Here is a 24,999-nt window from a genome sequence, read left to right as displayed (position 1 = left end):
AACCAGCTGACACCCTGGCCAGGGCTGTTGTTGGCCTTGTATTTGGTGTTGTGACATGTAAAAGTTTTTTCTTTCGTGATTTCTTCCAGTGTTTTTATGCCCAAAAATGCTTTCCTCCTCTTGAGATCAGGCAACTTGGAAGCTACATTTTTTCCTTTTGTTAACCGTTTCATTTTTCTCATTTAACTCTGATCCCTCTGAGGTTTAGTTTGTTTTATGGCCAAGGACTTAGGGGATGTTGTTCTCCCATCTTTTCCCACACACCATTTCTTGCTTGACCACAGACAATTTATTTAAGCTCTTTTAATGTCCATTTCCTGGTTCAGAGAGGGTCACTGGGTCAGGTCAACGAGCAGACCCGAGGCCATTGGGCACGCAGCATTAGCTGGGGAAACGGTGCAGTTGTTATCAGGTGAGAAAACCATGTGTGACTGAAGACCTGTTTGGAGTCCTTGTCCCAGTACACTTACCAAGGCCAAACAGCCATTCCCTAGACCCTGGTCTCCCAGGCTGCTGGCTCACAGGAAGGCTCGAGGATGCCGCAGAGGAGTTCAAGTGCAAGCTCTCTGTTGCAGCTACAGCTCAAGGACACACGTTTGGGGTGGGGAGCAAAGGCGAACGATGCGGCGCCTGTGTTGGGTTGGGGGTGGTGGCATGAGCCAGTCTCTGGTGAGAAGAGCACGTGAAGGGCCCCAGGGAGGCGGGGCTAGGGACTGCTCAGATGGCAGGAGCGCTGGGCGCCCTGGAGGGGGGTGCGGTTCCCGGCTGTGCTGACTGGGAGCTGCCTCAGGGCTGCTGGGAGTCCGGCTCAGAGGGCGAGTTGGACTGGGCCCTGTTGGCGCGGCCACAATCTCCACTCTGCATTTCGACAAGAAGAGCGAGGCCTGTTTCTAGCAGAGGGCGGCGCACAGGAAGGTTTCTGGCGGGAGGAGCCAACTCGCAGCCACTGAGCAGAGATGCTGAAGAGGCTCTCAAACACACCCATTTCCCCTCCAGCCCTGTCTTCTTCTTTCCTCCCTTTAAATCTGCCCACGCGATTAAGATGTGCTTAACCAGAGGGCTCCGGAGGCCTGGGCTTTGACGGAAGCCCTGAGAGAATGCTGCCCTGAAGAAATGGACGGAGAGCGGGACGGGCAGGGGAGAAGAATCCGAGGAAACCTGTTCCTCGGAGCGAGGAGTTCGGCTCCTCCGTGTCCGAGTGCTTTAGGGAGTGCGTGCCGGGCGTGGCGCCAGGGGCGGCCCTGGCGGTGGGACCAGATGAGAGACCGGAGGAAGAGCCTCTGCTTAGCCACCGTGAACACCGCTCTGCTCTGGAGGAGCCACGCTAACCGCGCGCAGCCCCTGGAGATGCCCGCTTCCTGTTGAGGACGTGGGGTTCATGGGCCTCTTCAAAGTGGGTGACTTGGATGATTCTATTTATTGGGGGAAAATGATAATAATTTGGTCCGACTTTGGAACCTATTTCCCATTATTCCTCTGCACAGGGCCTCTGTCCCAGCCAGGCGAGTCTATTCGCTATTCCTTCAGCCTGAGCAGACCACAGCCGCCTCTGTGCCTCTGGCGACCACCTCTCCCTCCACCTCTCCCTCCATCAGCTCCCACCCTCTCTCGACCCACAGGCTTCTTGTGGGACGTGGCCTTGAAAACCCGCCCATCTTTTCTCCTTTTTCGGTAATCTCTCCCTCTGTGATTTCCTCTGCACGCCTACATGCGGATGTCAAGTTCATCGGTGTTTTATAGGGGTATATTTAAACACCCAGCTAGATAATGTGTTTCTCATTGTCTGAGACCCAGTTTCATTTATTTACTTACATTTTTCACTGTCGTTCTTTATTTAAAATTTCTCCAGTACAGTTGACATTCAGTGTTATTTTCTATTAGTTTGGGACCTAGTTTTGTATTTCCAAAGGGCTTAGTACAAACCAGCCCCGTACCAAGCACCCAAACGTGATCTGATAATTGGACAATTCCGGAGGACTCCATGCAGCTCGTGCCCAGGCCAATCGTGCATCTTACTCTCCTCGTGAGGCTAACGAGACGGGTGCCAAGGCGATGCTTGATGTAGGCTTAGCAGGGGCAATACAGTTGCTGCAAGCATGAATGAGCCTGGTCCTGACCCGGGGCACAGTTAGCCATGGCCTGACCCGTTCTCTGCACAGGCTCAGTGTGGGAGACGATAAGGACACTGGTGATGGCAAGACAGTGTGGGAGACATGATGAGAGAGGCAGGGAGGCCTGGGGGAGCCCAGAGATAGGGCACCGCAATGAGGCTGGGGCAGGTGTGCTGGGAGGGCTTCCCGGAGGCGGCGGTGCTGGACCTGAGTTCAGACACAGAAGACAGGGAGGAGGTTTCGTTGATCATCACAGCTCGCCAGGAAAGAATGCCGGGGAATTCAGGAGGGAACTTTTCTGAGGTAACAGTATTTGACAGAGAAGATGTGTTGGGAAGCCAAGGGGGTTCATTACAAGCGCCTCATGAGCAGGGTTTGAAAAGGAGTGGGAGGCTCATGGAAACCTTAATTGCTGAGAAAAGCGAAGAGAGAAATAGGACAGCCGTAACGGTTCTGTATGGATGTCATGTCTGAGTCGTCACTTTTCTAGACAGGCACCTCCTCCTGCCCTTTCCGGGTCAGAGAAAACACAAACCTCCTGCGGCCAAGGCACAGGCTCCACGACACAGAGAAGGGGCCGGACGCCCGCCGGCGCAGGGTGCGAGAGGGCCGGCTCTGCACAGCCGTGGCTAAGAAGAGAAGCATTGTTCGGTGATCATAATGTGTGAGGGGCCTGACGGAGATTAAATCAGGCTAAATAATTTCTTCCTTTAGAAAATAAGAAACAGCTTGCTTGGGTTCCCTTCCAATTTATCCTCGTGGCTTTCCATTCCTTCAGAAATGAGCTTTTGCAGACCAGCCCCGTGTGTTCAGAAGGGTGTACTTGCGTGCGCTAAGCTGGTCTTTAAGATGAATGCCATGTGCAGGGAATGTGGGAAAGCGTACAGTGTTAGCAGCTTTGAGTTTGCAAAGTGGCGGCCTGCTGAAGGCGCCTGGAGAGATGATAGGTCACACGGTGACCCTGTGACCAGAGCGTCACCGACAGGTGCCACGACAGAGAAGTGGCCTGTTGAGAAGGATGGGACTGGACCCAGCGTCCTGGGGTGTCACACGGGGACGGCCAGAGAGAGGGCAGGGGCTGAGGATGGAGTCTTATACCTGTTAGAGCACGGAGGTGCTAGATGGAATAAGCCTGTTAGCACCCAGGAGAGAGTCAATGTGGCTGAGGGAAAAAAAAAGGCTTCAAACACAGGGAGAGGGTGGATCAGACCCAATCCAAGGTCCCACCCACCTCAGGCTTAGATCCCATGACTCTCTGAATAAGGACTTAATGAGATGTTTTCATGGGCTCCACTATTTCCTAGACCACATTACTGTGTCACGACATTACTATACATGTGCAATCTCCGTGACTTCCCTAGTGCATGATTGTGTAGAGCGTTACAGTTTGTGGGGCCAGTCGCACAAACTCTACTGCTTATCTGTTGTCACAATGATGCCGTGTGACAAACGACCATGAAATCTCAGTGGCATAAACAAACAACAGTGTGTACTGCTCACAGGCCTGAGGGTCTGCGAAGGGGCTCTGCTGGGCTTGCTCTCATAGCGGGTGCTCGGCTGGCTGTCAGCAGCTCTAGGGTGGCCTCAGCCCGATGCCTGTCTCCTGTGTCCCTTGGTACTGTTCTGTCGAGCTGCTCCCTCTGGGTGTTCCGGGGAGCTGTTCCTTGGTGCTGTTCCGTGGAGCTGTTCTGTGGAGCTGTTCCTTGGTGCTGTTCCGTGGAGCTGTTCTGTGGAGCTGTTCCGTGGAGCTGTTCTGTGGAGCTGCTCTGTGGAGCTGTTCTGTGGAGCTGTTCCATAGAGCTGTTCTGTGGTGCTGTTCCGTGGAGCTGTTCCGTGGAGCTGTTCCATAGAGCTGTTCTGTGGTGCTGTTCCGGGGAGCTGTTCCGTGGAGCTGTTCTGTGGTGCTGTTCCGGGGAGCTGTTCCATGGAGCTGTTCTGTGGAGCTGTTCCGTGGAGCTGTTCCGTGGAGCTGTTCCATAGAGCTGTTCTGTGGTGCTGTTCCGGGGAGCTGTTCCGTGGAGCTGTTCTGTGGTGCTGTTCCGGGGAGCTGTTCCATGGAGCTGCTCTGTGGAGCTGCTCCGTGGAACTGTTCCGTGGAGCTGTTCCATGGAGCTGTTCCGTGGAGCTGTTCTGTGGTGCTGTTCTGGGGAGCTGTTCCGTGGAGCTGTTCTGTGGAGTTGCTCTGTGGAGATGTTCCCTTGGGCTGTTCTGTGGAGCTGTTCTGTGGTGCTGTTCTGGGGAGCTGTTCCGGGGAGCTGTTCTGTGGAGCTGTTCCGTGGAGCTGTTCTGTGGTGCTGTTCTGGGGAGCTGTTCCGGGGAGCTGTTCTGTGGAGTTGCTCTGTGGAGATGTTCCCTCGGGCTGTTCTGTGGAGCTGCTCCGTCCATCAGCCCACGCATGCTCTCATGGTGATGGAAGGAGAGAGAAAAGGCTTGGATGAGCAAGCGGAAATGCCTCTGGCTTCTTCCACTCAGTAAAGCCAAGGTCTTAACGCCGCCACGCGTCACCTCTGAGAGCTGCTTTCTAGGTTTGGGAGAGCTGTGACAGGTGGGTCTAGGGAGGTCTGGAGAGGCACCTCCAAGAGCCCCAGGCAGGCGTGCGTGGTTGCGACAGTTGCTAGGTGTTTGGAGGTCTGGCCGCCTCTCCAAACAAGGAAATCCTAACCAGACGCTCAGGTGCTCAAACCCAATTCACCCCGAGAGCTGGGAGAGCAGAGACAGTTCGTCATGGTGCCAACAGCAAAGTGAGGGGTCGCCAGGGTCATGCGGGAACACGCGTGGAGAGCCACTGTGTGGATGTTTAAGATGAGACAGAAACTAAACAGTGAAGTCAAAGCCAGCGTTCTCTGCACTCTCTGCGGTTCCTTCTCTCTGCTGGGTTCTGCTTCCTCTAGAGCCAGAACTAACGTCACACCTGCATGTGGTTCTCAGGTGCCCAGCGGCCACGCACTGGGATGCCAGGGGGCTAGGCGGCAGGCCGGTTGCCAGAGGGTGGGGGGGGGGGGAGCGTTTCAGGGTGCTGACCTGACTGCCTTCCCTGGTCCTGGAGCAGCACCCACGGGGTGGGCGGAGGAGCTGGAAAGCTGGAGTCGTGCCCATCAGCATGGCCTCTGTGCTGCGTGCCAGGTGCAGAGTGCTCCTTCATGCAAGTGGAGAACAGCGTGGCTGCAGATGATCAGATCCGTGCATCACATGAGCTCCTCCAGGGACACACGTGCTCCCAAGGGGGCGAGGCTGGGCGGCGGAGGCCGCGAGGGGCCACCAGCACTCATCCCCTTATTCCCGAGCAGCAGAACTCCTGGATCACAGCCGTCAACAACAATTTAATTGGAACAACAACAACACAAACAGACAAGACCTGCATTTCCAGCTTCCCTGCACTGTGCAGCCTTGTCTCCAGGGTCATGGAACGCCAAGTGGCAACTTCGTGCGGATCCCCAGGAAGGCCCTTTAAGGGCGGCGGATTCAGCTGGAAAAGGCCCCCTTCGCCCTCCCTCCCGTTCTCCTTCCCACTGGAATTTGAAGATGGGGTCTGGGGGGTCAGGGCTCACCTGGACTGCAGGTGTGGATGCCGTGCGCCGGGGATGGCGCAGCAGAAGGTTAGAAGGATCGGAGTCCCTGTTGGTTTTACATCCATCCTAGGCGGCCTCCCCAGCGACCTGTTCCATGGGGGAGAACCACTCTTTGGGTGTAAGACTCAGTTACCCTGGGCTTTGCCTGACGCGCTGCTGCATCAGACCCAGCCTGCACTGGTCCCTGCGCTCAGGAAGCCTCTGGCCTCTGGGCCTGTGTAGCCTGGCATTCAGGTACCTGCCCGTGGTCCCCACCACAGGGCTCATCACTCACCAGCCAGAGTCACAGAGGCCCAGAGGCAACGCTGGGATTAACGGGGCTCAGAGCATTTCGATGGTTAGGATTTGAGGCGTCCCTGGCGCCCATGGGAGGCCATGGATGTTAGCAATGACCTGCCCTCTACATTTGGAGCCCAAGTATAGTATCTGCATGGGAAATGGAAAATTCAGAGCAATCTTAGGGGTTCCCGGGACCTGGAAGGAAACCAGGACCCCAGACTCACTCTGTTGTAAGCTCGCAGTGTAGACAGAACCATGGCTTTGTTTGGGTTTCAGCTGCCGAATGCAGCCTGGGGAGCCAGGCTGGGCTCGGCGTGGGTCTGAGCGTCTCCCTGTGCACACAGGAGTTTTCATTAGCCGCCCCGGCCTTGACTGAGTGGACCATGGACCTCAGGTCACACTTGCAGCTGAGCACATGTTGGTTTTTAAGAAAGTTGCATGCACTTGTCCTGGCCGGTGTGGCTCAGTGGGTGGAGTGTCATCCTGTGCACCAGAAGGTTGTGGGTACGATTCCTGGTCAGGGCACATACCTAGGCTCGATCCCCTGTCAAGGTGTGTGTGGGAGGCAACCAATTAATGTATCTCTCTCATGTTGATATCTCTCTCTTTTTCTCTCTCCCTTCTTCCCTCTCTAAAACCAATAAAAAATTTTATATTCATTAAAATTCACTTTTTTGGAGCATGAAGTTCTATGGATTTTAATATTTAACACTTAGGGTCTTGTAACTACTGCCACAAACAGATACAGGACAATTCTGGTGTCTTAACAAATCCCCTAGGCTAGATGGTGGTTTAATTAAAAAAACCCCACCAGGTTATTAACATACCACACATTTAAACTATGCCATTTAATGGTTTTTAGTACACTCGCCGATATGTGCAACCATTACCCGTCAATCTGAGAACATTTCACCACCACAGAGAAACCCCCTGCCCTTCAGCTACCACCACCCACTTCCATCCCTCAAGCCCTAGGTGACCACTCATCTACTTTCTGTCTAGATTCATCTGTTCTGGACATTTCATGCAAATGGAATAATATAATACACTAGAGGCCTGGTGCACGAATTCATGCACGAGTGGGGTCCCTCGGCCTGGCCTGCAGTCGGGGCTCATCGGGGCCCATCGGGGCCGTCTTGCCCCGTCCTGATAGGGGCTGATTGGGGCCAGCCAGCCGGGGGGAGGGACCACAGGAGGTTGGCTGGCTGAGGGAGGTTGGCTGTGGGAGCGCACTGACCACTAGGGGCAGTTCCTGAGTTCAGTGTCTGCCCCCTGGTGGTCAGTATGCGTCATAGCGACAGGTTGACTGGTCGTTTGGTCGCTTAGGCTTTTATATACGCATAGAGATGGTTTTCTGTGACTGGCCCCATCCTTTAGCCTAATGTTGTCAATGCTGTAGCATGCATTACTATTTTGTTCCTTTTGATGGCCAGATAGTAGTCCATGCACAGAGGTCCCACCTCGATGTGTCACCATCCCTCAGTTGATGGACACCTGGACTGTCTCTGCCTTTCGGCTGCTGTGAATTGCGCTGCTGTGAACACTCATGTACAAGTTTTTGTTTGAGCGCCTGTTTTCAATGCTTTGGGTATGTAAGTAGGAATGGAATTGCTGCATCATATGCTACTTTTTTTGTTTAATTTTTTGAGGAATCACCAAATTGTTTTCCATAGTGGCTGAGCCATTTTATGTTCCCACCAGCAATATATGAGGGTTTTAATTTCTCCACTTTCTCGCCAATACTTGTTTTCCCTCCCTCTCTTCCTTTCTTTCCCTTTATTTCTTTCTTTCTTCCTTTCTTTTTTCTTTTTGCTTTATAGACATCCTAGTGGGTGTAATGATACATGGTAATTTTTTGGGTTGTAATATTCTCATAGTCTGGGTGAAAGTGTGGAGATTTCTGTTCTGTTTTTTGCCTTAAGCTGCTCCAAACTTAGTAAAACATAGACTTTCAGAATGAGAGCCATAATCGGGGATTGCAGAGAGAAGAAATCCGAAGGAATGGTCTTCCACACACAACATGAGAAAGGGGAAATGACTTAGTGGGTCCCTTGTACACTTTATTGGGACATATTTGTTCCCACACTCCGGGCTGGACACTTGCCGAAAACCACTTCACGGGAATGAGTGCACGAGGGGCCTCCCCGCAGCCCAGGGAGCAGGAAGGCTCCTGGAGGGGGATGATGAGAAGTAGAGACATCCGAGATGGATTAGGGGGGAAACCTGTGCTGCAGGCCTTGGAAAGTACCCTGTGGATGGCCTGTGTTTTAAAGGCCTTTAGGCTGCCATGTTGCGAGTCTGATTGCCTTCACTCCCTCTTCAGTCAGCGGGCATACTTCTTTCTCGAGGAAAACAAATCACAGAGAAGACTTTTGTAAATATTGCTAGCTCTTGATTAGCTGCACTAATTAAAGGGGAACATATAATTCAGGAGGCGACACTGTAAACAGGGTTTATGCTGACTTGGGAATATGTTTTTTCTGTTGGTTCCCAGATGTGGCTGTGAGAAATGTTCTCAGAACACACAGACCCGACGAAGTCACGGAGGTCGAGCAAATGCAGCCTGCGGCCTTTCAGGCTCATGCGTGGCCCGAGCAGAACAATGTTCTTCTGATGATGCTTCTGCTTCTCACCTCTCCTGTGGTGAGAGAGAATTGTTTGGGTTTTAGGGTTTTTGGTTCCTGATTTTTGCTAAACAGGCAGAATCATTCTGAACCCTTTCCATCTATTTTAGAGGTGGCTACAATTCTCAGATCACCTCTGCCCACTTTCTCCTGGTACCATAAGATCTTTTTGCCAAATCCATAGGCGGAAAATACATTCCTTTGATAAGATAAATTTTTGTTTGTCTTATCAAGATAAGCCATTCTGTGGCTTTTTAAATCAGCACAAATGATTTATTAAGCCATGTCCCCAATAATAGCCTAGACCTCATTGTAAAGTATACAAAAACATACAATGGGCCATATTTGGGAGATTTGTTTCTGAGGGGCCACCCGCCTTGCTGTGCCCTCTTCACCACGCCTCGCCATGTGAGCCGTGAGTCCTGGCCCGCGAGAGGTGCTCCATGCACCTCCTGGTGATCGGTTGTTTGGTCGTGACGCCGTAAGTCTCGACCACAGGCCTTTTATGATATAGATATTCAGTAGATGTTTCTTTTTGTTGTTAATCGTCCTCTGAGGATAGTTTTTCCATTGATTTTTAGACAGAGTGGAAAGGAGGAAGGGAGAGAGAGAAACATTGATGTGAGAGAGACATCAGTTAGTTGCCTTCCACACGTGCCCCATCTGGGGCCGGAGAACCTGCAACCCAGATATGTGCCTTTGACCATGAATCGAACCTGCAACCCTTCAATGTGTGAGCAGCACCAGCCAGGGCTGAATTTACTTCTTATTTTGATCAATCGGTAACATTATTTACTAGGTGTTTTGGTTAATAATGCGGATTTTGTAATAAAAAAAAACTCACAATAATTTCAAGAGAAACATCAAAAGTGCTTTATTCAAAGCAATGTCCATCGCTAGCTACACATTTCACCTATCTTTTAGGTAATTTGTGGCTACCATTCCAATAGAACTTTTCTTGTTTTGAGGCAAACCATTCAGAGACCCAACTGTCCACTTCTTCATACGTTTTGAAGTGCTGCTCAGAAAGTGCGTGTGCCATCGATCAGAACAAGTGGTAATCTGAAGGAGCAAGGTCTGGTGAATACGGTGATGGGTGGGTTAATACTTCCCAGGCGAGATCTTTTAACGTGTCTTTAACTGGTTTTGAAGTGTGTGATGGTGTGTCATCATGAAGTGAAATTATTTTTTTGTAGAATTAAAAAATATTTAAATTGATTTTTAGAGAGAGAGAAAGGGAGAGGGAGAGAGAATCACTGATTGGCTGCCTCCTGCATAAACCCCATCAGGGACTGAGCCTGCAACCCAGGCATGTGCCCTGACCAGGAACCGGCAACCTTTCAATGCACAGGGCAATGCCCAACCCACTGAACAACACTGGCCAGGGCTACTTTTTGTCATTTTGGGCAGAGCCCTGGGGTCTTGGAACCCTCCCCAGGTTCTCGGAAACACGTAACAGGCCTTCCACAGTGAGTCCCTGCCCGCGTTATCTCCGTGGCGCTCACCTGGCTGCTGCAGTGGTTTCCAACCATTTTCCCATGACGATGATGTCCGAGTGTCATATGCCACACTCGCACGGCAATCCTCAGAGTGGGTGCATTTTCAGACCACACGCTCTTTTTATTCAGGAGACACATTGGCATACCAATGAGTGAGAGGCTCAGGCAGGAAGAGACTCAACTCTCCTCCAGGTTACGTAGATAAGAAAAGGCGTGCATGTGCATGAGAAGGCATCTGTGCATCGCTGTTTTCAGTATCAAACCCTTTGCAAGACACCGGTGTCCTCAGCCCGAGATGGAGGCTTCAGCAGAGACCTTGGCTGTTGAGTCCAATTTTGCAACCTGGGCCGGCCTGTCAGTTGTCCCCCGTTTCATGGCAGCTTGCAAGCCATGCCACTAATGGTGAGGTGACCTGGGAGAAGTGTCTGTGTCACTGGCTCCTGTCCATTGAAACAGACCCGTGTCCCCAGCGGACGGACTGTGAGGGTATGTCAAGTCCAGCTGTGGGTGCTGGCCTGCCCCTCCAGAATGTTCTTCAGATGGTCTCCTGTGTTCCCATTTCAGCTCACTGTTGTTATGCTCACCCCCCTGGATGCTCACCCCCCTGGTTTCCCAACTCTGTTTACTTTGCTCCGTGGCTCTGAGTGCCACCGGGTCCCGTGCTCTGGTGATGGCTGCGGGCGTGTTTGTTGTGGGGAAGCCCTGCATCGCAGCAGCTGGCTGAGCTGTGTGTAGCGGCTGCGCCGCCCGCGTGTGTAATCGGCTGCGCCGCCCGCGTGTGTAATCGGCTGCGCCGCCCGCGTGTGTAATCGGCTGCACCGCCCAGGTGTGTAATCGGCTGCGCCGCCCGCGTGTGTAGTCGGCTGCACTGCCCAGGTGTGTAGTCGGCTGCACTGTCCAGGTGTGTACTCGGCTGCACTGCCCAGGTGTGTACTCGGCTGCACTGCCCAGGTGTGTAATCGGCTGCGCTGCCCAGGTGTGTACTCGGCTGCGCTGCCCAGGTGTGTAGTCGGCTGCGCTGCCCAGGTGTGTAGTCGGCTGCGCTGCCCAGGTGTGTAGTCGGCTGCGCTGCCCAGGTGTGTAGTGGGCTGCACTCCTGGTGTGTGTGAGTGCACTCTGTGATGTTGGCACAACAACAAAATCATCTAACAACACATTTCTCAGAACATTTCCCTGTTGTTAGTCAGGGGCTGACAGGACCATCACACAGGGACATAGTGCTTCAACGTGTGGGTTCTGGGAGGAACACAATTCAGCTTTTCATTAGCTCAGCCCACCCTTTCCCTGGGCCTGGCAAACTGCTCCTCATGCCTTAAAACTCATCTAAAAGATCGCCTCCTCTCTGAAGCCTTCCTTGGTTCCCACTGGGTGCCTGTGGCACTGTCCAGACCTCAGGTGGAGAAGTTGCCACTTTGTATGAGAACGTTTACACGTCCATCGTCCCTGGAGCCTTTGAGTGTCTTGAGGGACTGGACCTCTGGTGTATGTTCTTCGAAGACCCTGTGTCTAGTCCAGGTGTGGGCACAGTCTGCTGAATGATGAATGGCAGCAGCTACAAAGCCACAGCCAGTGCAGCAGCTGACCTTGACCGGCATCTCCTCCCGGCCGAGGGCTCCTCAGGCCTCGTCTCTTTCCATCTTCGTCCTTTAAGGAAGGTGATCTCACCGGCAGGCAGGTGCTCACTGGCCAGAGCGGGACGGCATCCTTGCTCGGTCTGGGTAGAGATCACTTCAGAGGCTCGGGGGTGCCACCAGGGAACGTTTTTAAAAAGCTGTAACTTTTCTCAATCCATCCTGACGTGTGGGAGGCTCTCCTGTACGAAGAACCGACGTGCCAATCACAAGTCCAATGTAACTCCCTCCAAAAAGCGGGCCTTGTCCCTTTACCCAGGGCCACTCTTAGCGTGTATCTGAAAGTGACAAATGGCTTTCCTTTGAAAATATCTGCAGCTTGGCTGTTTAGCTGAGCTCGGGTCCTGCCCTCGCCTGCACGGATAGGAGACGTGCGCCCGAAGGCAGGGGCTCCACGGGTTCGCGTCCTTGCTCGCTCCACCCGAGGCCTCTGCTCTGGGCTGCACCCCTGCGCTGGTGTACAATTTGAGGTGCGAAAATTGCTCAGTGAAAAACCAAGCCAATCCACAAAATCAGGCTCCGAAAGTTTCCATTGCAGGGACGGAGTCTACTTCTCATGCGGCATCGTTCCGGGTAACTGCCGTGGGGGCTCGAGCTGCAATTTCCTGAGGGCCTCCGGGTCTCAGCACGCGACCACCCTTGTCCCCACACTCGTCCTGTGAAGAGTGGACTCTGCCCATTTCACACAGGAAGAAAGTGAGGGCCGGGAAATTGCATAACCTGCTCACGGTCTCGCTCTGAGAGAGGCCAGTCTTCCATGAGAGCCCACACGTGGCACCAGCGAGCTGCACCGCGACAGTGCCCGGAGCACCGTGTCTGAAGGCACGCGGCCCTCTAATCCAGCTTGTAAGAGCACAGCCCGCATTCCCTAAGCGGGACCCAGGGCCGCTCCTGGCCTCCGCATCTCTAGGGGCAGGACTTCCTGTGCTATGGGGGTGTTGTGGGGGGTTGGACATCCCTTTGGGCATTTTCCCCGGGCAGGGGAAGGGTGGGGCCGGGCCCAGGAGACTGTGGGTGACTGTGGGTGACCTAGCATAGGCGCAGGGACACTGGCTGGCCCGCTAAGTGGGGCGTGTTTAAACCTGTCCCCGACCTTTCCCCAGGCGCCTGCCTCTGTCTTATCTTGTTTCTACTCCTCAGCATGTCACCTCTGGCAAATTAAAAAAACGTGAGGGCCAAGAAGTGGTTTTAAGAGGAAATTTCAAGCACCATTAAATGCCGAATGAGAGGATTTTTTTTTTTAACAGGGAGGGTGGGGGCAAGCAGTAACTCCAGGCAAATCCCAAATAAAGGCCTGGGTGGGCCTCCTTGCTCCCTCGCACACTCAGAAAATCTCTGTGGAAACTGTAGTTTTACAAAGTTGGAGCAAGTTGAAAACAGTTCTCTAGGCCATAAAACTTACCCACACCGCCAGCCTACCCCTGAGCCAACGCTCCAACTTGCTGCCAGCATGGTTCTCCCCCCACACCACTCCGTTGCTCAGCCTCAGGGGGGAGTGTGTGTTTGCACGTTTTCATACAGAGAAGCTGTGTCTCCGGAATCAGAGGTGCAGGTCAAAGCAATTAACTGGACAATTCAATGACAAACCTGGGCTTTGCTGACCAGAGCGTCTAGACACAACGACCTTTGTCCTGGTTTGAATTTGCAGTTTATCAGTGTCCAGAAGTTTGGTTTGGCCCAGAACGACTATCTAACGACTTGCTTGTTGAATCTGGCGTGAATTTGCGCTTCCTTGGATTTTTCTCTCCCTTTGGTTTGTTCTCCACGTTGGGATCCAGGGGCTGGATGGTGTGGGCTTCCGGATGGTTCCCTGGCTGAGAAAGTGCGTGACCCTGCTGGGCTGAGAGGACGCAGATCCCCGACATAGCCCCGCCGGGACCCTCCAGCTCTGGGGGCTTCGTCACGGGCTTTCCGGCGGCGGTTCAGCCGGCATAGGAGACGCTGGGCTCGGGCTTGGCCGGGCCCCTGGCCACCGATGGAGGCGGAAATAGGAAACAGCCCTGGAAGGCCAACTGGGGCAGTGCACGTGGCCCACGGCCCAGATGCCTGGGGAAGTGGGGAAGGAGGGAGTGGAGCCAAGAGGCCTTGACGACTGAAAACCCGCCTCCACGCCTGGCAGATGTCCCTGCGCTGTGGCTGGGCTGCGGCGGGGCCCGGCCATCTCAGGCCCGAGAAGCATGCAGAGGCATGGCACATGGAGGAGCCTGTGTGCAAAGCTGTTTTAGATGTTTTTGCTCAACTGGTGGGCACAGTCATTTAAAAGAGAAAGGGCGGCCCTGCTACGAGGCCGAGTTTGCATGTGCCTCTGGGTGCTGATTTTCCTCCAACAAATGTATTACCTCCTGATAGCAGACCCCGCCAGGCCGGGCCGGAGTCCGCAGAGGCTGGAGCTGGGGAAGCGGCACCTGGGTCACCCCGCGCAGTTGCTCTTGACCTGGTCCCACATTCAATCACTTGGGGACATTAGAGAGATACGGATGCCTGGGCCCCATTCCAGACCAATTACATCAGACTGGGGGCCGGCTCGGACAGGGGATGGCTCCCACCGCCCGAGGCTTTCTGCTGCGCAGCCAAGGTGGCGAAGCGTCGGACATGGGAAGAAACGGAGGCCCCGGCATCAGCTTCTTGCCCCTGTTGCGTAGCTCGTCAGCGTGGGTTAGCACCAGTTCTCATCTAACCCTGTCTTGTCTTGATGTCATATTAAGCTGCTTCTCTTCATTGTGGTTTTGCTAAACTTTTAAAGCAAAATTCAAAATGTAAGTTTCCAAAGTCCCTTTAAGAAGTGGGTTTCCTGGGAAGATGGGCGCTGATGGTCTGTATGCGCTCCTCCGGGTGTGGGACTGCGCTGGTGGGGCCAGCTGGGCGAACGCGGGCTTCTTGTCCATGTGCCCAGCAGCCCACACGCTGGGTCCCGCTGCCCCTCTGACACCACGCACACCCTTAGACTTGTTTGTTAGTGGGGACTCTCGCCACGAACCCTGGCTGGTGACAGGTGTCTACCAGAGAAACATTTTTCACAGGACTCACCCGCCTGGCACCGAGTGTCCAGCACCATGATCCTTTTTGCCCCGAGGGCACATCCAGACACCCGTGCCCGCGTCACCCTGTAAGACATCTAGTCACCGGCTAAGCACTGCGTTGCACGTCCGCGGCCAGTCATGGAAACATCCTGTATTTTGTCCAGCCCACCGGACTTCCTACAGAGGGTGACCTCTGGCTCAGATGTCAGGGACCGCGCTCTTGTGTTTGATTGACAGCTGTGGAGGTTTGTTCTGAGTGGAGCAGGAGTTGCAGGCTGGGGTCAGGCCAGGGGCTGGCGCTGTTGTGAGGGGGAGCAGCTCCGTGGGAGGCAGGTGGGTCAGCAGAGGCTGTCTGTCCGTGCGCAGCCTCCAGGGTGAATGGGACACTGAGCTGGGTCCCAAAGGAGAAGCAGGGAGCGGGCAGGGTGGCTGACATTTATGTCGGACACCACGGAGCTACCTGTTGAATGGATATTTGAAAGATATTGCATCTCGCTACTCTTTCTGAATGTACCCAGGACCCCGCCGGGGTGTGAATGTGGCCTCGGGGACGAGGGGAGGTGAATAGTGACCACCCCTTTCAAAGTCTGCTGGCCACTTGGACCCACGTCTCCAGCCTCTGTCCTCATTCTGGCTCATGTCCCCACTTCAGGTGGCCTATCGTTAGATTCTGTACAAGGACAGGGAGCAAATGGCGCTTTGCCCTCAGGCCAGAGTTTGCTGTGCCTGGAAATGCCGCCTTGACCTCCAGGACCTGCCCATCCAAATCCAGGGCGTCTCAGCCGACTTTGCCCTGCACTTGGCCTTTGGCTTGCCGGGGCCTGGGTTACTGTCAAGACCACTCCCTCACATGTCACCTCTGGCAAAAATAAACAAAGAAAGAAAAAGACTCAGACATTCCCGATGTTGCTTTGGCCCCTTTCAAAGGCATTTCATATGGAGGCTTTTTAAAATTAAAAAAACATGAGGGGTTAAAAAAAAGCAGTGGTTTTAAGAGGAAATTTCAAGCAAATTATAGGATCAGCAATGCTGAAGGCTGGGGAACAGCAGTTGGCCAGTCCCTTCGAAGGCCCTGGAATCCTAACTGAATCCTAACGGGGAGAGTGAGGGGGGCTGTTCGCAGTCTCCTGGTTGGGCAGGTGACCCTCCAGCGATTCCAGGGGTGCCCGTCTCCTGTCCTCCCGAGAACTCGGCGAGCCTCAGTGGATTCGCTCGCTTTGATGTGTTATCACCCTGGCGGCTAGAAAGTGCTTTCTCGTGTCCAGCTGGAATCTTTGCACTTAATTGAAAAATCTATTTTCCACCCCTTGTCAATGCTGGTTATTTCTGTGTGGATCCTCTCCAGATGTGCACATGGTTTCCACAATGCGGTGAAGCAACTTGGACACGGTGCCCTCGTAGGGCCTGCCTGCTGCCTGGGATGTTGGAGCCACGGGCGAGGCGTCAGCGAGACCCTGGTCCCCGCCTGCCAAGAGCCAATGTCTGGCCTTGGACGAGCCGCTGGCCTGTCTGGGCCCCAGGCTCCGCGTCTCTAGTGTGAGGAATCAGACCACACCGTCGCTGAGATCTTTCCAGCTCCGACAATTGTGTTCAATAATTTTGCTAAGAACAGTGTCTCCAACCACGAATTTGTGCCTGGCGTGTGTTAGATGTGCAACAATACTTGTCCAACAGAATTAAATCAGAGGTTTCCAGGGAAGGTTTCTCTCAGCCTCACGAAACCTCTTAAGCCCCAATGCCCTTGGTCCCTCCCAGAAGTGACAGATCCCCTCCGGGGACTGGGAACCAGACCCCGTGGCAGAGCAGCTTCTCCTGAAAGTGTGGTTGGGGCTCTGCGGGCAACCAGGCCACCCTGTGTCCGGTCACTTTGCTGCCATAGCCAGTCTATTAAAATGCCCGTGAACCAGTGCCCACGAGGAAGAGGTTATAAATATGTCCCTTTAAAAATAGAGATTGAGCCCTAGTGGGTGTGGATAGAGTGTTGGTCGGTGGACTGAAGGGTCCCGGTTTTGATTCCCGTCAAGGGCATGTACCTCAGTTGCAGGCTCGATCCCCAGCTTGTCAGGGCGCATGTGGGAGGCAACCAATTGATGTCTCTCTCCCATCGATGTTTCTCTCCCTGTCTCTCCCCCTCCCTTCCACTCTCTCTAAGAATCAATAGAAAATATCCTCAGGTGAGGATCAACAACAACGGAGATTGACGGGAGCTCCCGGCAGCCTTGCGCTCAGCGATCCCTTCTTCAGACGCCTAGTACCTCATCAGCGCTGATGCTCTGAGCTGTCAGCAGTGTCCGTGTCAGAGTCTCGGAAAGCCCACGAGGGATAGGATTAGGACTTAGCAACCATTCTTCTCTACAGCACAGGCCTTACCTAGATCCCAGTGAAGGGTTAGCGGTGACAGTGCTCCTGGGAGGACCAGGCTAACCTTGGAGAGAGAGAGGCGGGCAGTCCGGACCCCCCTGGCCTTTCAAAGCTGCGCGGAGCCTGGGGTGCGACAGGGGGAACCGAGGGCCTGGGCTTCCACTGGCCCAGCGTGTCTTCACAGGGAACCTTGGGACACTGAGGAACGTCCCCGGGGGCCCTCACCCCCACCTGAAGCCCTCATGAGCAGTGAAGTGAGGTGACATCTGAGCAAGCAGCCTCCTGCAGAAGCAGGCGCTGGCCGGGCGGTCTTGGGGCTCTTCTGCCCAGCGGCAGCCGGCTGCCCTTTGGCTGCATCTTCACGTTTCCTCCCTCTGTGCTCGCGACTGCGTCCTCTGTCCCAATCTCCTCTCTTACAAGGACGCAGGTCAGGTAGGATTGGGGTCCACATGAAGTCTCCCTTAACGTGGTCTCTGTAAAGGCTTCGTCTCCACAGTTACGTTCTGAGGTCCAGGGGGTGGGACTTTAACACAGGACCTAGGGGTGGGGCCGACAGGTCCACAGCACCAGGAGCTCACGGAGCCTGCACGAGGGCTGGGCAATCAGGCCGCTGGAAGGTGGAGGCTGAGGGACCCTGTCGGGTTCAGGACACTGGCAGGGTGTGCCCAAGTTCCTATAACTTCGCAAAATGACTACCCCCACCCCATGGGTGCCCAGCAGTTGAATGAGCCATTCACGGGCGTCTCTGATGACCAGTAGACCAGGGGATGAAGGGTTTCAGACGTCGGAGCCCAGCCTCCCAATGGCTGGATGCGGGTGGAGAGTGCCCAGGGGCAGGAGCTGGGCTCTGGGCCCTCATCCCCACCTTAAACCTTGGGGGACTCTCACCCCACCTTAAGCCCTAGGGGCCCCTCACCCCACCTTAAGCCCTAGGGGACCCTCACCCCCACCTTAAGCCCTGGGGGCCCTCACCCCCACCTTAAGCCCTAGGGGCCCCACACCACCACTTTAAGCCCTAGGGGATCCTCACCCCCACCTTAAGCCCTGGGGGCCCCTCACCCCCACCTTAAGCCCTGGGGGCCCCTCACCCCCACCTTAAGCCCTGGGGGCCCCTCACCCCCACCTTAAGCCCTGGGGGGCCCTCACCCCAACCTTAAGCCCTGGGAGGCCCTGCCCCCCACCTTAAGCCCTGGGAGGCCCTCAGCCCCACCTTAAGCCCTGGGGGCCCCTCCCCCCCTCCTTAAGCCCTGGGGGCCCTCACCCCAACCTTAAGCCCTGGGAGGCCCTGCCCCCCACCTTAAGCCCTGGGAGGCCCTCAGCCCCACCTTAAGCCCTGGGGGCCCCTCCCCCCCCTCCTTAAGCCCTGGGGGGCCCTCACTCTCCACCTTAAGCCCTGGGGGGCCCTCACTCTCCATATTAAGCCCTGGGGGGCCCTCACTCTCCACCTTAAGCCCTGGGGGCTCTCACCTCCACCTTAAGCCCTGGGGGCTCTCACCTCCACCTTAAGCCCTGGGGGCTCTCACCTCCACCTTAAGCCCTGGGGGGCCCTCACTCTCCATATTAAGCCCTGGGGGGCCCTCACTCTCCACCTTAAGCCCTGGGGGCCCTCACTCTCCACCTTAAGCCCTGGGGGCTCTCACCTCCACCTTAAGCTCTGGGGACCCCTACCCCACCTTAAGCCCTGGATTTTCCATCTGCTCAGAGGGAACAGTACAGCCGGCCTGTCTCCCTGTCGCCGCCTGAGGATCAAGTGCATGGTGCATATGAAAATGTTCCGCAAAGCATCAATAGCTTGTCTAGGATCAGAACTGGTGTTTATTCCAAATAACAAGTCAGGGTGAGTTTCTAAGCCGTCGCTTGTTGGGCTTATAAATCCTGTTTGTTTAAAAAATAAATAAAAAGCAAACTGGGGCCTACTCTCTCCAGAAAGAGTACCGTGTGTCGTCCAGTGTCACAGGCCGCCGCCGGCGTCTGGGGCCCAGCCCTTCTCTTGGTGGCAGCCTATTCCGAGGGGACCTGCAGCTTGGCTGAGCGCCCCTGCCCCCTGCCGCTGGTGCACCCCTCGCGTGGCTGGGATGGGGCCTCAGCATGGCCGTGTCCACGCGGTGTGGCCGTGAGGGTGGAATCTTCCTTCCAGCTTCATGTGCACCAGTGAGAGACGGGGAGGGCAGTGGCTGCTGGGGTCGGGAGAAAGGAGGAAGGGAAGTCCTGTTTGTGGGACAGCTCGGTGGGGCCAGGAGTCTCACAACATACCTGCCTCTCTCTGAAGTGTCCTTATTTTCAAAAGGAGAAACTGAGGCCACACAGCTTAAGAGTCACTGGCTGAACAGGCATTGGAACCCGGATGTGTCTGGTTTCAAAAGCCACGCCCTTTCCGTGATTCTGTGTCCCCTTCCACAGAGCGGGGCGGGGGTGGGGGGGTGGGGTGGGGTAGGGGTGGGGGCTCTGGTTCGGGTCCCTCCCCCCAGATGTGTGATCTCGGGCGAGTCATTTCAACGCCTCCCATCGCCTCCTCCGCTACGAAGAGCAGGGGTCACTTTGTTCCTCACGGGGTGGTGTGAGAGTCCCGTGAAGTCATGTGTGTGGAGTGACCTGAATGTTGGAAAATGCTACACGCAGGTGAGGCATTGCATGCTAAGTTTGAAAGTTGCTCAAGAGCCTTCAGTGAGCCCCTCTTCCCGGACCCGGAGGTGTTCTGGCCCCCAGGCTCCATCCCCGCGCCTCACGGCCTCTCCCCAGCTGGCCTCGGGGCGCTGTTCATGGCCTGTCTGAAACGTCCTCCCTGCTGCTCTGCCAATCTGGCTCCCTCCCCACCTCCTCCAGGGAGCCCTCCCTTGTAGCGCGGCCACCTGGCCATGCGTCTTCCCTGCGGCCTGCGGCTGGGTGCTGGTTTTCAGTTGTCTCATAAGCCCTGGGGGGCCTTCAAGGAGTTATTGACAGCGGAGGTGGTGGCACCCCCACCTCTGAGTGTCGTCACAGGACTCGGAGCAGTACTCAGGCCCACGAGAAACACTCAGAGGCCCTCAGCCCCTGGACGAGTGCAGGGCATCAGGCCCAGGCCTCTGCCTCCTCGTGTGGCAGGTCCCGCAGGGTCTGGCGCCTCTGCAGCCCCAGCATCTCTAAGGGAGGCAGCCTTCTCCTGAGCTCCTCTGGGCGTGACCTTCGCTGCTCCTCGGCCTGGCCGTGCGGCTTGTCCTTGTGGGCCCAGCTCAAGGCCGGGCTCCTGTCAAAGGACACAGCCTCGTCGTCCTTCTGACTGCACTGGGCGCTGGGCCTGCCCTGGCTTGTCTTCCAAGAACCTTAAGAAAAGTCTGGATCTTCCTTGGGCACATAGCAGGTGCTCAACTCTTGTGCTTTGCGGGACCTGGACATGGATCTCAAAGAAGGTCAGCGGAAATGGCCGAGCCCAGGTTCCAAGCTCCCAGCTCCTTCTTATTAGAAAGAAGGGACAGGTCCCTCGGGAGGAAGGTGTCAGTCCCGTGCATCTGAAGCTGCCACTGGGCACACCCCCTCACTCCCAGAGCCTCGTTTTCCTGGTGTGCAAATCACTGTGACAATAACCGAAAGTGTGGGGTCGTCATTGTGAGTGTGGCTGGAGGGTCCGTCCCCAGTTCTGTCCTCAAGCCCGTCATTCAGGTCCAGCTTCGATGACCCACCTCAGCGGGACCTTCCTGCCCCACCCAGGACGCCCTGCTCATCCCGTCTGACGGGGGAAGGGCAGGCAGTAAGAACAGGACGCTGCTGTAAGGAGCACTCACCGCACTCACTAAGATCAGAGGCTTTCCTGCAGACCCTGGGGAACTGGAGGACGCTGCCCGGAGACGCAGGGCTGGACACAGACAGACGCCCGGGCCCAGATGGGTCCATCGCTCGGGAAAGAAAACACATTTTGAGAACACATCAGGGACAAGGACACGCTTTGATTTGGTTGCTGTGCCTGGACCCTGACCCCCATCCGGGAGTTTGCCTCAGGAACGCTGACCATTCTCCAGCCCCAGGAATGGTCAGAGCTGCGTTTCAGCATCATAGAAAATTAACTACCTTGTTATTGAACTTCAAGATCCTGGAAGGACCCTGCAGCCCTTCTCCTGCCCCTCCCGCTTGCACGCAGCCTTCTTCCTCATCCACGTGTAATCGTGGCCAGTAGGGGAGGGAGCGCAGGATCTACAGGGCGGCCCGGTGCTCTCCACGCTGCCAGCAGGATTGGAATGAACACTCGTATGTGATTCAACCCTGTCTCTGCTCAACTGGCTCAAGTAGTGACAGGCAGCCTGGACCCGTTTTGTGCTGTTTCACTTCCTAGCACTTGGACAACCTGTAATGATTTCATTTGCACACGCCCCTGGCCTGGCCCCTGCTAGAATGTGAGGCCCTGAGGGGAGTTTGCCGGTGAGTCCTGCTCACGCCGGGTCCCCAACTCCTGGAACAGTGCCTGGCCCATAGCAGGTGTCCGGAGCTTGTGGTCCTTTCTCCCCTGCCTCAGTAGGGAGCATGCTGCCAGTCTCGCGGCAGGAGCAGAGAGGCTCGTGTGACTCCAAGAAGCTGCTCGTGTTTCTCATGCGGAAAAGGAGGGTCCCATCCAGGAGCAGCTCTGCCCACGGAGACTCTTCCTTCAGGAAGCAGAGCGGGGCCGGGAGGACAGGTGCTGGTGGCCTTCCCTCTGAAGCAGCTGAACGACGCCCCACTTCTACCTGGTTTTGGGGTGTCCCTGCTTCAGCAGCTGGATACCTGAGGACAGGCCTGGGCCGTTCCCACTGGGCAGCCCAGAGAGGGGGCCGTTCTGGGGACAGCAGCCTGGCCTTGCCCCTTCCTGTGCCCACCCACGTGAGTGTGGGGGGGTGGGGGAGCGGATGCTCATGACAAACTCTTCGGAGAGAAGCAGGGTGGGGGAGGAGAAGAGAAGAGAAGAGAGAGCCAAGGTGCGGGGGTAGGGGAAGTGGAGGGGGCAGAGAGGGTGATGGAGCAGAGGATTTTAAAATCTGAGACAGGTTTGCAGTGGGAGACAGGAGCCGGTGCGAGGGAAGTCTGAGAACAGCAACGCAGGGGAGAGAAGGGCTAATACCGAGCGAGCGCTCAGCCCCGACCCAGGGCTCAGGGGCTGTGGGAAGAGGTGCAAGGATTTCATGATTCTTCATGATGCGCAGGGCGAGGAGTGACAACGCTGGGGGTGCGGGAGAGGGGGTGGGAGGGGGAGGGCTGATTTCTGTTATTTCTTTCTGTGAACCAGTTTGGGCTGAGTGAGTGCCTGGGGCTCTTTAGTTCTGCGGGAGGAGGGCAGAGAGAGAGAGAGAAAGAGAGAGAGAGAGAGAGAGAGAGAGAGAGAGAGGGAGAGAGAGAGAGAGAGAGACACGCTGCTGGCATCACGCAGCCCGGGCAGGCGCGCCGAGCGATTAGTGCGCCTGTAACAAGCAGACGGAAGTTTGTTTATCTTCGAGCTGCTGGAGCAGGCCTGGCCAGTGACATTTGTTTTTAAAAAGAAGCACAACAACAACAACAAGGAAATACGTGTGGGTCTGTGGCATGTTCGTGTCGCAGGTTGTGGGGAGGTGGCTGGAACCCCGAATCAATAATGTAATTGAGTTATTTCCGTGAGTGGTTAAGGCTATTACTTTGAGTGAGCGCCGGGCATTTGGCTGTAGCGGTGATCACGCGAGCTCAATCCGTATCGATCCCGCCCTTCCGTGCTGCTGGTGTTCTGGGAGCATCAGCGGAAGTACCCCCTCCCCCTTCCCTCTCCCCCTCCCCGCTCCTACCCTCCCTCCTTCCTCCCCAGGCTTCCCTCTGAGAAGCAGAATGGCCTCTCCCTGCTGGATGGGCTGCGAGTTTTCCACCCCACATCATCGCCATGTGTTCTAAAAGCAAAATGCAATTTTCCAAGCGTCTTTACACGTAAACACACACACACACACACACACACACACACACACACACACACACACACACGGCCTCTGTGCTCAACAATGTGCTTTTTACAAGAAAAGGAGCGAAGACAACAGGTCCACTATAGTCCTGCGATGTCCTAGGGCAGGGAGGCCGCAGTCCCGCCAGAGACATTGTCCCCACTGACGCCGCTCCCCAGCTCCGGGCCGCTCACAATCCCACCCTTTGTGGCCACCAGAGAATCACGGCCTGTGCCCGTCCCCTCGGACCCACCCTGCCGGCCCCAAAGGTCACCAGCCATGATGTCACGGAGAAGCATGTGGTCAGAAAGCCCGTCCTCCGCAGAAGCTGGAGAGTTGACGGACACCCCTCCCCACCCTGCCCTGCCGTCCACCAGCCCCAGCCTCAGCTCTGGGCTCTCTCCGCTGGAGGTGAGGCACGGGGTGGCCCTGAGAGGCTGTGGCCTTCTGTCACCCACTCTGTTGGGTACCTCCTCCGCTCCTCTGAGCCCCGCCTTGGGACACTTTCACCAGCCCACCCCGCTGTCTCCCCTAGCACTCTGCACACTGCACCTCGCCTTCCAAGCGTGGCAGGGCTGTGTCTTAGAAAGATCTCTGGCTTGGAGGCTTGGAGGTCCGCTGGGCGAGAGACTAGAAGCTGGGAGAACATTCTGAATCTGTTACAACCAGTCGGGAGAGAGGCTGCAGACGGGGTCTGGCTGGGGTGGGAGGGCTCGGGAGGTGGAGACTCAGGCGTGGGCCTGCCTGTGACTCCAGGCTCAGACCAGGGGAGGCCAGCGCCGCCTGAGTAGGTCCAGGGTTCTGCCTGTGGCTGGGGACTCTCCTCGAAGACCTTTCTCAGACCCTTTCAACCCCCTCCCCCACGCCCTTCCAGCTGCGGCTTTCTTCGTTCGGGTTGCTCAGAAGGCAGAAGCTCTAAAAATAGAAAGCCTTATTATTACCTATTAAATTTCTTTCCACCTCCAGAGTTTTCTGAAAGTAATAAGAAGAGGGAGGCAGAGTCTGTGCTGAAGGGTTCAGGAGCAGGGTGTATTGAGAGGTGAGGAGTGAAGCGGGTGGAGGGAACTCGAGGCCAGGCGGGTGAGGAGGGGCCAGGGTGAGAACACATGGACTGAGCCACTGGGCCAGGCGACCTTCCAGAGCACACACCGCTCCAAGGGAAGTGCATGTGGGACATGAAAACGATAGTGTTCCTATGAGGCCAACCCCCCAGTTGCGGGAGGACGGGCCTGGGATGCAGGGACTTTGCACCTGTCCCTGCCCTGGGGCAATGCCCGGGAGCTCCCGCAGCTGACAGGTGTGCATCCTCTCATCCTGATGCATTTCATTTCATGCTCCTGAAGGTCCACCTGCAAGGCTGAGAAGAGCCTGCACAAGCCAACCAAAACCTTAGCCAGAGTCAATGAGGACAACCAATCACAAGCAGCCAACTGGGCAACCACTTAAGCTTCAACCAATCAGACCACTTCCTTGCTTTGCTTCCTCTCTGCTCTATAAAAGCCTCTCCCCTAGTTCCTGACTGGTGCTGCCTGATTGGAACCCATGTTTGCTCAGGTAAACTCTAACCATTCAATGTGCCTCAGTTTATCTTTTAACACCATGTTGTTAAAACCCCTCCATTTAAAGGAGAATGCACCCAGGTCAACCTCAGTTGTGGATTCTGTTTTCTATGCTCAGAATCATGATACATTTATATACTTAGATGAGGACTTCCCTTTAAAATTGTTTTTTATTGGCAACTAACTTTTATTGAGTGTGTTTTAAATATTTAAAAACTTTTTTAGTTTTCAATTACAGTTTACATTCAATATTCGTTTGTATTAGTTTCAGCTGTACAACATAGTGGTCAGACAATCATATTCTTACAGAGTGGTCCCCCAGCTATTTCCAGTCCCCACCTGGCACCACACACAGAGACTACAATACTATTGGCCACGTTCCCTGTGCTGGGCTTGACAGCCCGTGACTGTTTGTAACTACTAATCTGTACTGCTTACTCCCTTCA

General features: G+C 55.3%; 1 protein-coding gene across 4 annotated transcripts in view; it reads left to right on the top strand.

Moving 5' to 3' along the window:
• Positions 1 to 24,999, top strand: part of RXRG (retinoid X receptor gamma) — a 159,127-nt gene that overhangs the window by 73,286 nt on the left and 60,842 nt on the right. Inside the window, exon 1 of one of the 4 annotated variants that reach the window (XM_080647289.1) lies at positions 8,460 to 8,602. The exons of 2 other annotated variants lie outside the window; for them this stretch is intronic. The gene's annotated coding sequence lies outside the window, so the exon portion shown is untranslated. Of the gene's footprint in view, positions 1 to 8,459; positions 8,603 to 24,501; positions 24,549 to 24,999 lie in introns of those variants that run through there. One more of the 4 variants, XM_080647290.1, reaches the window with a different exon arrangement.

This window comes from Plecotus auritus (assembly GCF_963455305.1).
Source record: "Plecotus auritus genome assembly, chromosome: 12".
In the NCBI taxonomy this organism is placed as follows: domain Eukaryota; kingdom Metazoa; phylum Chordata; class Mammalia; order Chiroptera; family Vespertilionidae; genus Plecotus; species Plecotus auritus.
The sequence above is the reverse complement of the archived record's forward strand: the minus strand, read 5'-3'. Positions and strand labels throughout refer to the sequence as shown.